General features: G+C 30.5%; 1 protein-coding gene across 2 annotated transcripts in view; it reads left to right on the top strand.

The window, feature by feature from the left end:
• Galphas (G protein alpha s subunit) overlaps nucleotides 1-13,566 on the top strand; it is a 208,604-nt gene that overhangs the window by 93,082 nt on the left and 101,956 nt on the right. The window lies entirely within an intron of this gene.

Here is a 13,566-nt window from a genome sequence, read left to right as displayed (position 1 = left end):
ATATGTATATTTACTTATTTATAGTTTTAAACATTCGGAAATTTAAAAAATAAATAGAAACCTAACAACAATTCTAGGTAATGAAGTTAACATTTAAACAACTTTATTTAAATTAAAATATATACACTGTACGATTTGTATACAATTTAGGAATAATGTTCACATTTTGTCTATCGCCATTGACGTAGAAACGTGGGGGGCAGAGGGGCAACTCTTCTTAGAAATAAATTTGAAAATTAAAAAAGTGTTAAAAATAACAAAAATTATGTAATAGAAAAAAGAATCAAGGCCAGATATATTTTTATGTGGAGAAATACTTTGGAAGTAAAGTGGCTTCTTAAATAAATCGATTTTATTGATTCTCATTTGCAGTTAAATGAGCTGAACGATTAAACCGAGGATGAAATTCTTGATCTTTAATTTTGATGCCGGTGTATGTTTTTTCTAATTCCTGGATAAAAACAAAACAACTGTTACAGAAATTTTATTTGTAAAAATAAATATAGGTAGTTTTTACGAGTAGCTTATATTAAATGATATTTCTTACCATATATAAAAATATATCCTTACCACATTCGAATATACTACCAAATATCCAAAATTATAAGCCAGTAATACCTCGAATAATCGACTTTATTTCAGTTTCAACGTATTTTACAGATGAAAAATGTCAATAGAGGGTTATAATTCATAAGATGTGCTCGTAAGAGTTGTATTTTATAGGTCTGGGTTTTCCTTAAATTTGGAGTTGCGATTTGTTCCCAAAGTCGCTGGTGTTAGATTTATCTGTTCCTTAACGCCACCAGAATTCTCTTTTTAAATTTTTTATTTTTGTTTTCTTTATATAATTTATTGGTATTGTTTATTATATATATTTTTTTTAATTTGAAACTTTATCATGAAACATTTCATATTAAAAAGAAAATTAATGTTTATAACCTGATTTGTTGTGTATTGTCTTATATTTGCTTAAAAAATAATACATTTTGGAAAATTAAAATTTGTTGTTTGTTAGCCTCTCCTTCTCCATACAATTCTTCACCCGGCGCTCCTTTCAACGCCACTGCCGTCTGTACCATCGCCATCGAGTGTTGGACGTTCAGATATTCTCTGGCAGCATTGGCTACGCAGTCTGCTTGCTGTTTGCTACATTTTACTTAAATAGTTATAGTTAGTGAAATATTGAAACTCAACAGAATAGGAAAAATTATAATATTTTAGTATTGTTACGAGATCCAAATACAATTATTAAGAATTTTGAAATATTACCCCTCCTACCATTGTCGTACCGCCCACCAGACTATGGGCACGCGTCCCCTCCCTCTCCTCCGAATGTTAAAATGATCTTATTCATTACCACTAATACTAAATGAGAAATATAATGACTAATTATACATTTTTATAGGAAATTTTAATTTTATAAATTTTAATATTTTTCAATACAAATCATACACATAGAAACTGGACTTGCTATCCTGAAAATGTATTTTTATGAACATAATTTTAGCTTAAAAACTTAATCGTATTGCAGCGAGCGTCAACTTTTGATTTCCTAAATGACCTGTTTCTTCAAAGGGATAGGGGTTTGTCTCCACCTCCAGCAGATCGCAGCATTTATCTTAGGGTTTCCTAGGCGCTCTCATAATCTCCCGTTGGTATACCGAGTTATAAGTGGGTCTATCCAACCTCCCGAAGGCAATACCTCCTTGGTGTTTTCCTATTCCAAATTCTTAAAATCAAAAAACCTACCTATATCCTTGATCTCCTCCTTAAACACCAGATCCCAACCGATTGATTTTTATATGCCCTCCTATAGAGCTGCACCCTTCAGCAAATACTTCGTCATACGTGCAAATTCCTTCTGGAATTCTCTTCCCATCTCCATTCGCCAATCCTCGTCCATTCTTTCCTTTAAACAACACCTATTCCTTCTTAGTCTTAGTCCTATTACTTTTTAGTTTCGTTACATAATTATTTATTTAATTTTTTTTTTATGAATCACACAAATTTGTAAGTTTATACTATGATATCATATTTAAAACTCAAAAAATGTTGTTTCGTGCAGATTCGTGCAATATAAAACCACTATAAATAGAACGGTCTTTTCATGATTCGAATTCCTGCCGAGTTTGGCTGAATTCTAAAATAGCTATTACACGGAAATCCAGTCTCTTGTTATATTCGACGAATAGTATTTGTGCTAATTTACCTCCACTCATAAGAATTCTTTGGGGGTTAACGACCAAATTAAAAGAGTAATATAATAATATCTTATCAACAAAAATCTAAAACATTTTGTAGTAGATATTTGTGATGAATATTAATTTTGTTTTGCGTTACCAGGATATTTAATCATTATGAGGTTCCTCGTCGAATTTGCCGAGATAAATTAGTTCAAAGATAAAAACGGGAGATTATTAGTTGAACGTTTATAGAAAGATAGAAATGTTTATTGTACAGAAATCGATTTTTTAATTTTACAAAAAGACCCCTGTGCGATTATACAAGTAAGAAATAGGGTGTCAGGGTATATAGGGTATAGGGGTAATAGGCTGTAGGGCAGAAACATCTGGTCACGTTAATCGTGTAAACTGTAGTGACTGATGTTACATTTCGCTGAAACGGTGAAGTCACATTACATTGAGGTGTTTTAGAAACAGGTTGTTGAATGATAATCGATAATCTTAACGTTATCTGGTTATATTTTAGTTAAGAGGAAGGAATATAATGGGGGCTGGGCAAGCTGCCAAAAAAAAACAAACGGCTTTATTGGTCTCCGTTGGCTTGTTAGGTAGGGTTGGAGTGGGGAATATCCGAGATGCCACCATTACAAGTCTTAGTTGGGAAGTTAATCAAACTGCGTTCGGTTTGTTGTTAATGTGAGACCGTTTGTAATCGAGTGAGTCACCTTAGCAACCTAGCATCAGCAATGGCGCTGGTACGGATTCAGCCTAGGAGAGTTGACTTTTATTTCGTGACGGTCCCACGGAATGAAAACTTGATCCACCTACCCTGGTTACAGTAGGTGGTTACCTGTAGATAACCATCCCTGTATATCAGAAATGAATTGATGGGGGGGGGCAATAATAAAGTAAATTGTTTGTTGTGGATATCAGATTACTGTTATTTCTCATTTAATTTTTTTGCATTAAATATTCTTATTTTTATCGTTTTAGGAAGCAGTAAGGATAGTCGTGTGAGTGAACAGAACAGACATTTATTATTTGTAATTAACACATGTAATAAATAATTAAACGTTATGTGACTATTTTCAGATATTTTAATTGATGAATAAAAAAAATATTCACGATCGCAATACTTCCTCGTACTATACATTTTATTGTATAGTTGTTTAAGTAAAAAAATAACTGCGTAGTATTAAAGAATAAAAAAGTAGAGATCAGTAAAATTCCATAACTAAGATCGTGTTTGCTCTTCAGATATATAGTAATTTAAATGTTTCATTGATACTTGAAAACAAAGGGAAAAAAGGCGAAGGGAAGGAATTTTAACGTTATAATTAATGTATGTTTTGTTCTCAATAACTAACTTAATCAGAAACATTTATTTACTTATGTACCAACTTTATGTTTTAATATTTTGCTTAAAATGAATTGTTCTTTCATTTACTGTTCTGGGAAAATATTAATTAAAAAATTTACCAAGTTAGTGAATTTTTTTTTTTTTTTTTCAACTTTATATGAACTCTCTAATTTTTATAACAGTAAGCATATTTTGGGATCCCTTACTATTCACATTGAAATGTTTTAATTTGAATAAAATAGAAACAGAACGAATTTCTTCAGAACTTCACAAATTTAAATGATCTTAAAACATTTTCCAGTAAAAAAATTATTTGACCGCATTTAGTATTATATTTACAGGGTGCTAGATCTGCAAAAAACTAGAAAATTCTGGAATTTTGCAATTCTGGAATAGGTAGGGAAATAAAAATTAAACTGGAAAATGCTGCAATGGGAAACTCCAGTGTTAGAACTCCAAAATTGTTATGTAAAGATTCTTTAATTAAATTAATCATTTATTACATCAATAAATGATAAACATTAATGAAATGTAAGAATCCAATTTTCTGTTAAAATTCTTCATCATAATTATGAAATATGCTCGGTTGACCGGCGATTTCTTCTTCTGCGTTCTTCCTATAATGGGAAGTAAGTGCATGGAGTTCTGTTTTCTTCCATCTGCTTCGTTTAAGCGTTGGAACTTTTTGCACCTTGCGGTTGAACTCCTCTGACTTCGGTGGTCTTCAAAGGATAAGGTCCTGTAGCACTTCTACAACCGTACTGCCGGTAACCAACTTCGCCTGTAGATGTCTAGACACATGTAACTCTTATTATTTGCGGTCACATGCCAGTTCTGGCGAAGCTGCTGTCCCTTACTAGGGAATTTTTTTTATGGCCTACATATTTGGCAAAATCAAACCCACTTCGGGTAGGATGCGACTTAAGTCGCGCACGAACGGTTTTGGGAAGAGCGTCCTTTGAGGTTTCGTTCCCCTTGCATTGGAGGAGTCTCCTATAGTTCCAATCCTATAGTTCAATCTAGGTAAAGGTGTTCCCTCCCCACAACACCTTGGCCCCACTCAGGGACTTTTTTGTTGTTTTGAATGTCTATTTTCAACCTGAAGACTTACCGGTCACCATTTATCTATATTTCCCTTCTGTATTTTAATCCTTTAGATGTGTAATTTATATTTTGGTCTAACATTTATACTGGGCTCCGACCCAACTTGACACTTTCGATCTTATTCTGTCTGCAGATTTGAGCCAGTTGGGTATTGAATGTGTGAAGTAGGTATATCCGGTCTTTCTTTGCCTTGTATTTTTATCCTTTGAAGAAATTCCATGTTTTGAGTGTGAGGCGATATGTATTTGGTAGATTTTATATATTAACGATATTTCTTAGTTTCGTTTTTGATTCTTTCGAATTGTAATTAACTCGTAAATTAATTAATTTAAATTTTATTAATAAGCTTTGAATTCAATATACGTGCATTAGAGTTAATTACTTAAGAGTTACCATTGCAACTGAAAACGTTTCCACTTTTCCACTGCTGAGCGTATAGAAATATAACTATTTAAATTTCAAAAACAAAATATAAGGTTCTCAATGAATTATTTGATGATAAGTCACTTTTATTCTTTCAGGGTTTTTTTTTTTTTTTTTTTTTCTATTTTGAACTGCTGTTTCCACGGTTCATGTTTTCCGAAGTCAAATCTCGGCAAAGTTCGTAACCAAATAGCTATTATTCAAATATTATCGAAGAATAATATTCTTGCGTTACGACCGTCATTTCTGCCATAATTTTAGTATGAATTTACAGTATAAAGTACCCATTCCAAATAATTAATAGACTTTGGTAGGCCTATCAATTTTGAAAACTGTCAGGGTCTATTAAGTGTCAAAAGTAGTTGGTGAAGAATTTCCAAAATTTGGTTAGACGTAAATTCATGCTCTTATAAGGTATATCTGATGTAGATGTGACAAGTATTGATTGAACCAAAACCAATCCAGCCTATTTGGGCCGTCCGTAGCTAAAGTGGTTAGGCGCAGGACTATCAATCTAATATCTGCGGGCGGCTTTGGTTCGAATGATGACTTTTTTTATTGATTGGCGACCTCACAAAATGAAAAACATGACTCCCCGCCAAGGTTATATTGAGAAAAAAACAATGTTGCTTTTTTGAAAAACTATATCTCAAGAACTATTCAACCTAAAGATCTCTATTAGATCTCAATTTTTAAGAAAGTTTCCTCTATTTTAAATTAGGTACTCTGGCGGTTTTTAGTGTTGGTACTTTTAGGTAGATAGAGCAAAAGCGTTTTTCTCTAATAACGTAAACTTTATAGTTTAGGGAAATATGAACCTTTTTGTAACTGAAACTGCCTGTAATATTTCTTTTAATTAAAAAACTCAAGGACGAATTTTAGTAGCTTTTGGAACAGCCGCCATTCTTTATTCTCCCTTACTATGATTGGCAGAGCCATAAATTTGGACTTTGTGGTTATTAAACTGTATGAAGTTTTCATTTAAGTGATTCAAAATTGGAATGAAATAAATATTTTGTTTTCTTCATGGGATTTTGGACTATTGGTAGTATTAATGCTCACAACTATTAATACTATTCGACTATGTGCAGCTAGCACTTTTTATTGATTCAAGTGTCTACTTTTATTATTCGTTTATACCGCGGCGACGAGGATATCCGCGGTATGTATCTAAAAACAAGGGGAGAGCCATAGATAAAAGACCCATAATCCTGCTTAGCACAGACTAATGTCCTATATAGTTTTAACATGATGAACTTATCCGAATCTATGTGCCATTAAAAAACCGGAGTATATTTAATTTTTTGGTTGCGGCTGACTTTAATGATGTAATGTACGGTGGCAAACTTAATTTTTGATCAAATAAAGGTCTGAGAAATTTGTGGTAATTTTTATAAATAATCGGTAAATTTCATATGTGTAGTTCGGGTTTGAAAGGCGTATTTCACTATCGACTATAGTGAACACATATAGTTTTCTCTATGAAAATGATTAAGCCTATAGGTGTGGACTAGTAATTAATTTTTATTTTTTTATTTTTTATATATATTTAATATTATATATATATTTTTTAATGACCAGTGATAATTTTTACTTTTGGTTATGCTTGTAATTCATCATTTCAAACCATAAGCAGTTCATCGTCTTAAACGACTTCCTATATGTTATATCTTATATTTATAATTCTATCTCTAATGCACTTAGCCTATCTGCTAGCACATGGTTTTTAAGCAAATGGGCTCAATGCTGCTGGGAAGTTGAGAATTTTGTTTAATTTATTTTACATGGTTACAAATATTATCATCCAGGAGCTTTCTTAACGTTTATGCCAAAATATACTGTAAATAAGCCTTTTTCTTTTATTTTATCTAAAAAAATGTTTCCAACTAACATAATAAAATCGAAACAATTTTTTTCCTGAATTATGATACCACTAGCCTTTGAAATCTGTTATTACTTTTGCAAATGTTCATTAATTCCATCAATTTTAATTTGATCAGCAGTATAATGGCGTTATTTAAATTACTTTTCATACCTTTTTGATTTTGAGCGGAAGGTTCAGATGAATTAAGTTTTCTTTATTGTTTAGGAGGGAGTTGATAGCTCATTGGTAAGGCGAGTCACCTATAGCCGTTGAGTCAGCCTCACCAACCTAGGTTCACCTACCCACGTACCTTTAATTGGGTAAAAATCTGGCTGTCAAGCGTGATTCTGAATAAATCACTTCCTTGCACAACCGTTGGTTTAGTAACAGTACTTCGTTACAAAGTACTGCACCCCTCATCTTTTATGGGTTGTGGTGGTTCAGATTTAATTTAATTTAGTTATTGATTTGGAAATACAAGTTTTAGATATTTAGCTATTGCATACATTTGAAATGCCCTGTATTATTATAAAGCCAATATATTGGTTATTTTTCACAAATTGTTTTGAAAATAAATATATAAAATTTTCTCGACCTCATTAAAAATAGCTTTAACATCAAAATCAATTAGACATATAAATTAATCAATAAATAAATAAATTAGACAAATTAATCGGCCTAATCTCTACTATCCGATACAATTACAAATTCTAATTCATCATAGCTCATCCATAATTCTGTATTTTTTTTATGTTTCAGTATTGCATAATTTTCTATGCACCATATCTGTAATATATTATGATGTACTTACGTTTCAGCATTTTTGCTAGAATTTTTGTGAAAACTAATTTTGAATTATTAGTAGGCTATTAAAGATTTTTCTTTACTAGTACCAGAGCCCAAGAGGATAAAAAAGGCAGTTATTTCACCCCAATTTTGATTATTTAATTGAAAACCGTGTATAATTACTAATCAAAATTGATGAGTCTGGCAAGTATAGTTATGGGGAATAAAAAATGGCGGCTGTTTCAAAACGTTAAAAATAATTTATTCGGAGATCTATATCTTTAAAACTACCAACAACAATAAAAAATCTAAGAGAGCATCATTTAAAGTAGAATAAAGTTGCTAAAATATAAGCCCTAATAGAGCCATTTACGTCCAATAGTTCTCGAGATATACCTTTTTAAAAAGCAACATTTCATAAAAATGTTGTACAGAGCGTAGTGAAAGATCAGTAGTTAAGTTAGTGAATTTATTTTGAAAAATCTATATCTCAAAAACCATTTGACGTACAGATGTCTATTAGCACTCAAATAGAAGCTAGCTTAATGTGCTATAATGTAGTTATATTGTTTGTTTATCTTCGTAGGAGTAATAGTTTTTATATTTGTTAAAAAAAAAAAAAATAGATTTATAGTTGTTCGTACAAATTTTCATTCGCCAAATTTATATTTATATGCGAATATCATAAAAAATACTACCCCCTACGAAGATAAGTGTCATAAACTACTTTATAGGAAGTTAAATTTACTTTATTTTCAGTGCTAATACACATCTATACGTCACATAGTTCCTGAGATATAGATTTCTCAAAATAAATTAACTAACTACTGATATTTGAGTACATTTTTATGAAATGTTGCTTTTTAAAAGGCTATATCTCGAGAACTATTGAACGTAAATAGCTCTATTAGGGCTCATATTTCAGCAAATTTACTCTTCTTTAAATAGTGTTCTTTTAGATTTTCTAGTGTTGTTGGTAGTTTTTAAGATACAGAGCTCCGAATAAAAAATTAATTATTTTTAATGTTTTGAAACAGCTGCCATTTTTTGTTCCCCTTAACTATACTTGCCAGTCTCATCAATTTTAACTAGTAATTATACATAGTTTTCATCAAAGTAATCAAAAATTGGGGTGAAATAACAGCCTATTTTTTCTTCTCGGCTCTTGTACTATACGGTAAATGGGTTTAATGGGGAAAAATTACTAGGTTGAGTCGGAAGATGCGTTTTACTAAGCAAGCAAGAACCCGTGGTTGGTTTTCGGGACTACTAAAAATGAAAAGGAGAATCAGAAATCACTATTTAATTTTTCTTTGAAAGCACTGTATCCTTAGTATCCATTACTGTTCCATTTACTTTCTAAAATATTTTTCTCTAGGAAGTTATTTGTTCTTTATGTATCAAGCTGTTATAAGGTGAAAAGAATCCTTGTTGAATATTATGAATACTCAAACAACATCATTCGTTCGAGCGAAAGATATTGTTCAAAAAATAGTTTTTAAGACTGTTTAATTATGTTACTATAAAGACAAAATTTCGAAAAGCAAATTGATATATTTAATTAATGTTTTCTTAATCTACAGCTAATAAATATAGCAAATTCTTCTTTAACTGTATACTTCCGAGCATTTTGGCCTGTTTCCTATTAGTACTTCTTGGTTTCCGTAAAATCTGATGTTGAGGAAGAACTTGAGATCATATGGACTATATTTGCAGCATCTCTTTGGCAAGTGTTCCTGAAAGCTATTTCTGCACCTCTCGTAATCTCATCGGTTTTTTATGTTAGCAAGTGTGTTACTTTTGTTTCTTCTTTTTTTGATGCTTTTTATAAATAATTTAAATTTTTTTTTTTTTAGTCCATGATTTGCGGTTGATGTTTTTAGCCTTAAACTTAAATTCTGAGTTTCCTTTAGTTATATAGTCACTGGTTATATGTAAGGGGTTTTCTTATTTAAAAAAATCCACACGTTTTCGTTTATATTTTTGCCAATTATCGTTTACTTTTTTTTTTTTTATCAAAATCTGTTAATTGAGTTTGTGGCAAGCATTAAACTTTCCTTTTCTAGCTCACGGATCACAAATTCATCTATACATTACTTAAAATGAACACATTATGATTATATGATTCTATCAATAAACCTTAAAAGTCCAGGACCTATCACTAAAAGCGCAAAAATGTTAAAAACGGCGATGATATTTTAAAACTAGACATAAATAGATATTTTTTTTTTTAAATATATAGTCACTGGTTCTAAGCAAAGGTTTTGTTATAATAAAATCCACACATCTTCGTTTATATTTTTGCCAATTATCATTTATTTTTTTTTAGCAAAATCTGTTAATTGAGTATGTGCCAAGCATTAAACGTTCTTCTGATGGCTCACAGATGACAAATTTATCTATATATGGCTTAAAATGAGGATTAGATGACTGTCAATTAAACTGAAATGTCCCGACCTTGCACTAAAAGCGCAAAAAAGTTGAAAACGGCTATGATATTTTGAAACAACAGAAAAAAACCAAAAACTATTAACAAAAAAAAAACTTTAAGTGGTAATGTATATAATATAATTATTAAAAGTCCCAAAATCATATTAGTAAAGAAAAATAAAACGCTGTTTTCGACATTTAACCTCTGAATTTTTAGCTATTCTATTTTTAAAATATCCTGGGTGCAAGAAACCCTTACCTTCATTGCTAATGACTATTTCGGTTAGTTTTGACAACACTACATAACTCATACTATAAGGTCATCAAAGTCATACTGGTTAGATTGAGCATGAGAAAAGTGAAAAAAATTTAAGTTATCAGCTGTTAAAAAAATTCGGTTCATTTCTTCGACTAATCCAAGTTCAGTTATAGCATTAGTTTTTTGCTTAGATTATAATATGACGATCCAATATCTAATGCAGTAGCTTTAATGCTTAGGCCAATATGCACTTTTTTTCCCCTAATAAACGTAAATTTGATATAAAAAAGGTTACCTATTAAAGTTGTTTATTTAATTAAAGCCTATAAAAAATGCCCAGTAACATTTTAAGTTGAAACTAATGATAATATCCTTGCATTTTCTAATGTTGAACTAACATTATAGTACAAGAGCCGGGAAGAAAAAAAAAGGAAGTTATCTCACCCCAATTTTTGATTACTTTAATGAAAACTATGTATAATTACTAGTCAAAATTGATGTGTCTGCCAAGTATAGGTAGGGGGAATAAAAAATGGCGGCTGTTTCAAAACCTTAAGAAACATTAATTTTTCATTCGGAGCTCTATATCTTTAAAACTACCAACAACACTAGAAAACCTAAGAGAACATCAATTAAAGAAGTCTAAATTTGCTGAAATATTAGCCTTAATAGAGCTATTTATGTCCAATAGTTCGAGATATAGCGTTTTAAAAACCATAAAAATGTACTGAAATATCAGTAGTTAGTTAATTTATTTTGAGAAACCTATATCTCAGGAACTATGTGACGTACAGATGTCTATTAGCTAGTTTAATGTGCTATAAAGTAGTTTATGACCTTTATCTTCATAGGAGTAGTAGTTTTCATGATATTTGCTAAAATAAATTGATTTATTGTTGTTCGGACAATAAGTTTTACGTATGAAAAACCTATTTCAGAAACCATTAGATCTACAGATGTACGTTTGCACTCAAATTAAAGCTAGTTAAATTTACTATAAAATAGTTAATAATGTTTATCTTTGTAGGAGTAGTAGTTTTTATGAAATTTGACAAAATAAACTCACAAAATGTTAATTTCTAGTTGTTCGTATAAAATGTTGGATTTTTGAAAAAATATATCTCTTGACCCATAAGACGCGGATATGTCTGCCAACACTCAAAATAAATGAACTTTAACTTACTATGAAGGAATTTATGACATTTATCTTCGTAGGGGTAGTAGTTTTTATGATATTCGCTTATAAATATGAATTTGGTATTTGAAAATTTTTCCGAACAACTATAAATCAATTTATTTTATCACATATCATAATAAGGAGTAGTACCCTGCGAAGATAAAAAATGTTAATTTTCAAAAAGCTATATCTCGAGAATTATTTAATGTAAATAACTCTATTAGGGCTTACATTTTAGCAAATTTACTCTACTTTAAGTGATGCTCTCTTAGATTTTCTATTGTTGTTGGTAGTTTTTAAGATACAGAGCTACGAATAAAAAATTAATTATTTTTAACGTTTTGAAACAGCCGCCATTTTTTATTCCTCCTACCTATACTTGGCAGACTCATCAATTTTGACTAGTAATTATACCTAGTTTTCGATTAAGTATTAAAAAATTGGGGTGAAATAACTGCCTTTTTTCTCCTCTTGGGGTCTTGTACTATTACGACTATTATCTTTTATGGTTACAAAAATCATCAAAATTTCTTAAACAAAAAAATGTGTTTATCGTATATCTCCCTTACCTATCCTTTTCATTTCATAATTATAATTTTCTAAAATGCCGCATTTTATAGTACTTTCATTCCTTTATAAGGAATATTTTTATCTACACTAAGCAGTTAAAATACTAATTTTTTTTATATCATTATTCTATATGGTAGCAAAGTCAATCGAAATTACTATAAAGAATGTATTTATTTGATTAATAAACTTTTATTATTATTTTTTTTTGTAATTTATTAATACACAGTAAGTATGGATTAGAGATTGGTGCCACTTTCCAAAGTGGTTAGATGCAATTGAACAAAACAAATATTTTTTTTGTACTCGAAAAAATCATTTACCAAGGTAAAAATAAAATGTTCCCTGATCCCCTTGAAAACGTACCAAATTTCCAGGGGTAATTCCAGCTGTTTAGTGCGTCACCAATATCCCACACCTGAAAATTAAATAATATCAAAGAAAAGAGAAATACCAACCTACTATCAATGCCTAACATCCCAGGTTTCTCTTATATCAACTATAGCTCACTTCGATGTTTACAGGATGTCCAAGTACTCATGTTCACCACATTAACTCCTACCAAATTTGGAATTTTTGTTTGATTTTAGCTGGGCAATAACTGTGGGTTATGCAGTATGTATCTTCAGGGTATTCGTAATCTATAAAAAAATAAAAATTACCCCATCACATTGAAAATTTCAGAGTAAGTTGTACTGGATATGGTTAGAGTTCTTATCCAGTACACCTAACTCTGGAATTACTCCAATGAGATGGGGTATTTTTTTTCTTCTTTTTTTATACTCTGATATCAAGTACAATTTTAAGACGAATTTATGTAGGTAGCATTTTTGAGTTGTGAATCGAAAAAAAAGAACAAAATCTTTTTTTGGTGGCGTTCAATAAATGTATCAAAATAGTTTTCTTTTATTATTTTGATACCTTTATTAACCGCCACCCGGACTATCTTCCTACAAAATCTTTTTATAATTTAATTTCCCGTAAGAATCTATCATCATAATTTGGCATTTATTAATTTAGGTGCCATCATCATCATCTGGTATTTGAGTCTCATCGTCTAACAAAAGTAAGTATTAATGTAAACTGGAATTATGATAACGAATTCTTAGGGGACATTGAATTCTTAAAACATTTTGGGCTTCAGTTATTTTTCAGACCATTTGCATGCAGGTGTCAAAACCCCTAAATGGTTTTGGGCGATTGGATCAAAAAAGAGCCCGATATAAATTCGTCTGGTATCAGAATAAAAAAAAAAAATTATACAGTCTATTAAATATTCCTGAGTTACCTGCGCCTTTGAAGATATATATATATATATATTTAACCTCTGAATTTTTAGCTATTCTATTTTTAAAATATCCTGGGTGCAAGAAACCCTTACCTTCATTGCTAATGACTATTTCGGTTAGTTTT

The sequence above is a fragment of the Halyomorpha halys genome, unplaced genomic scaffold, assembly GCF_000696795.3.
Source record: "Halyomorpha halys isolate HHAL.00 unplaced genomic scaffold, Hhal_1.1 Scaffold384.1, whole genome shotgun sequence".
NCBI lineage: Eukaryota > Metazoa > Arthropoda > Insecta > Hemiptera > Pentatomidae > Halyomorpha > Halyomorpha halys.
The sequence above is the reverse complement of the archived record's forward strand: the minus strand, read 5'-3'. Positions and strand labels throughout refer to the sequence as shown.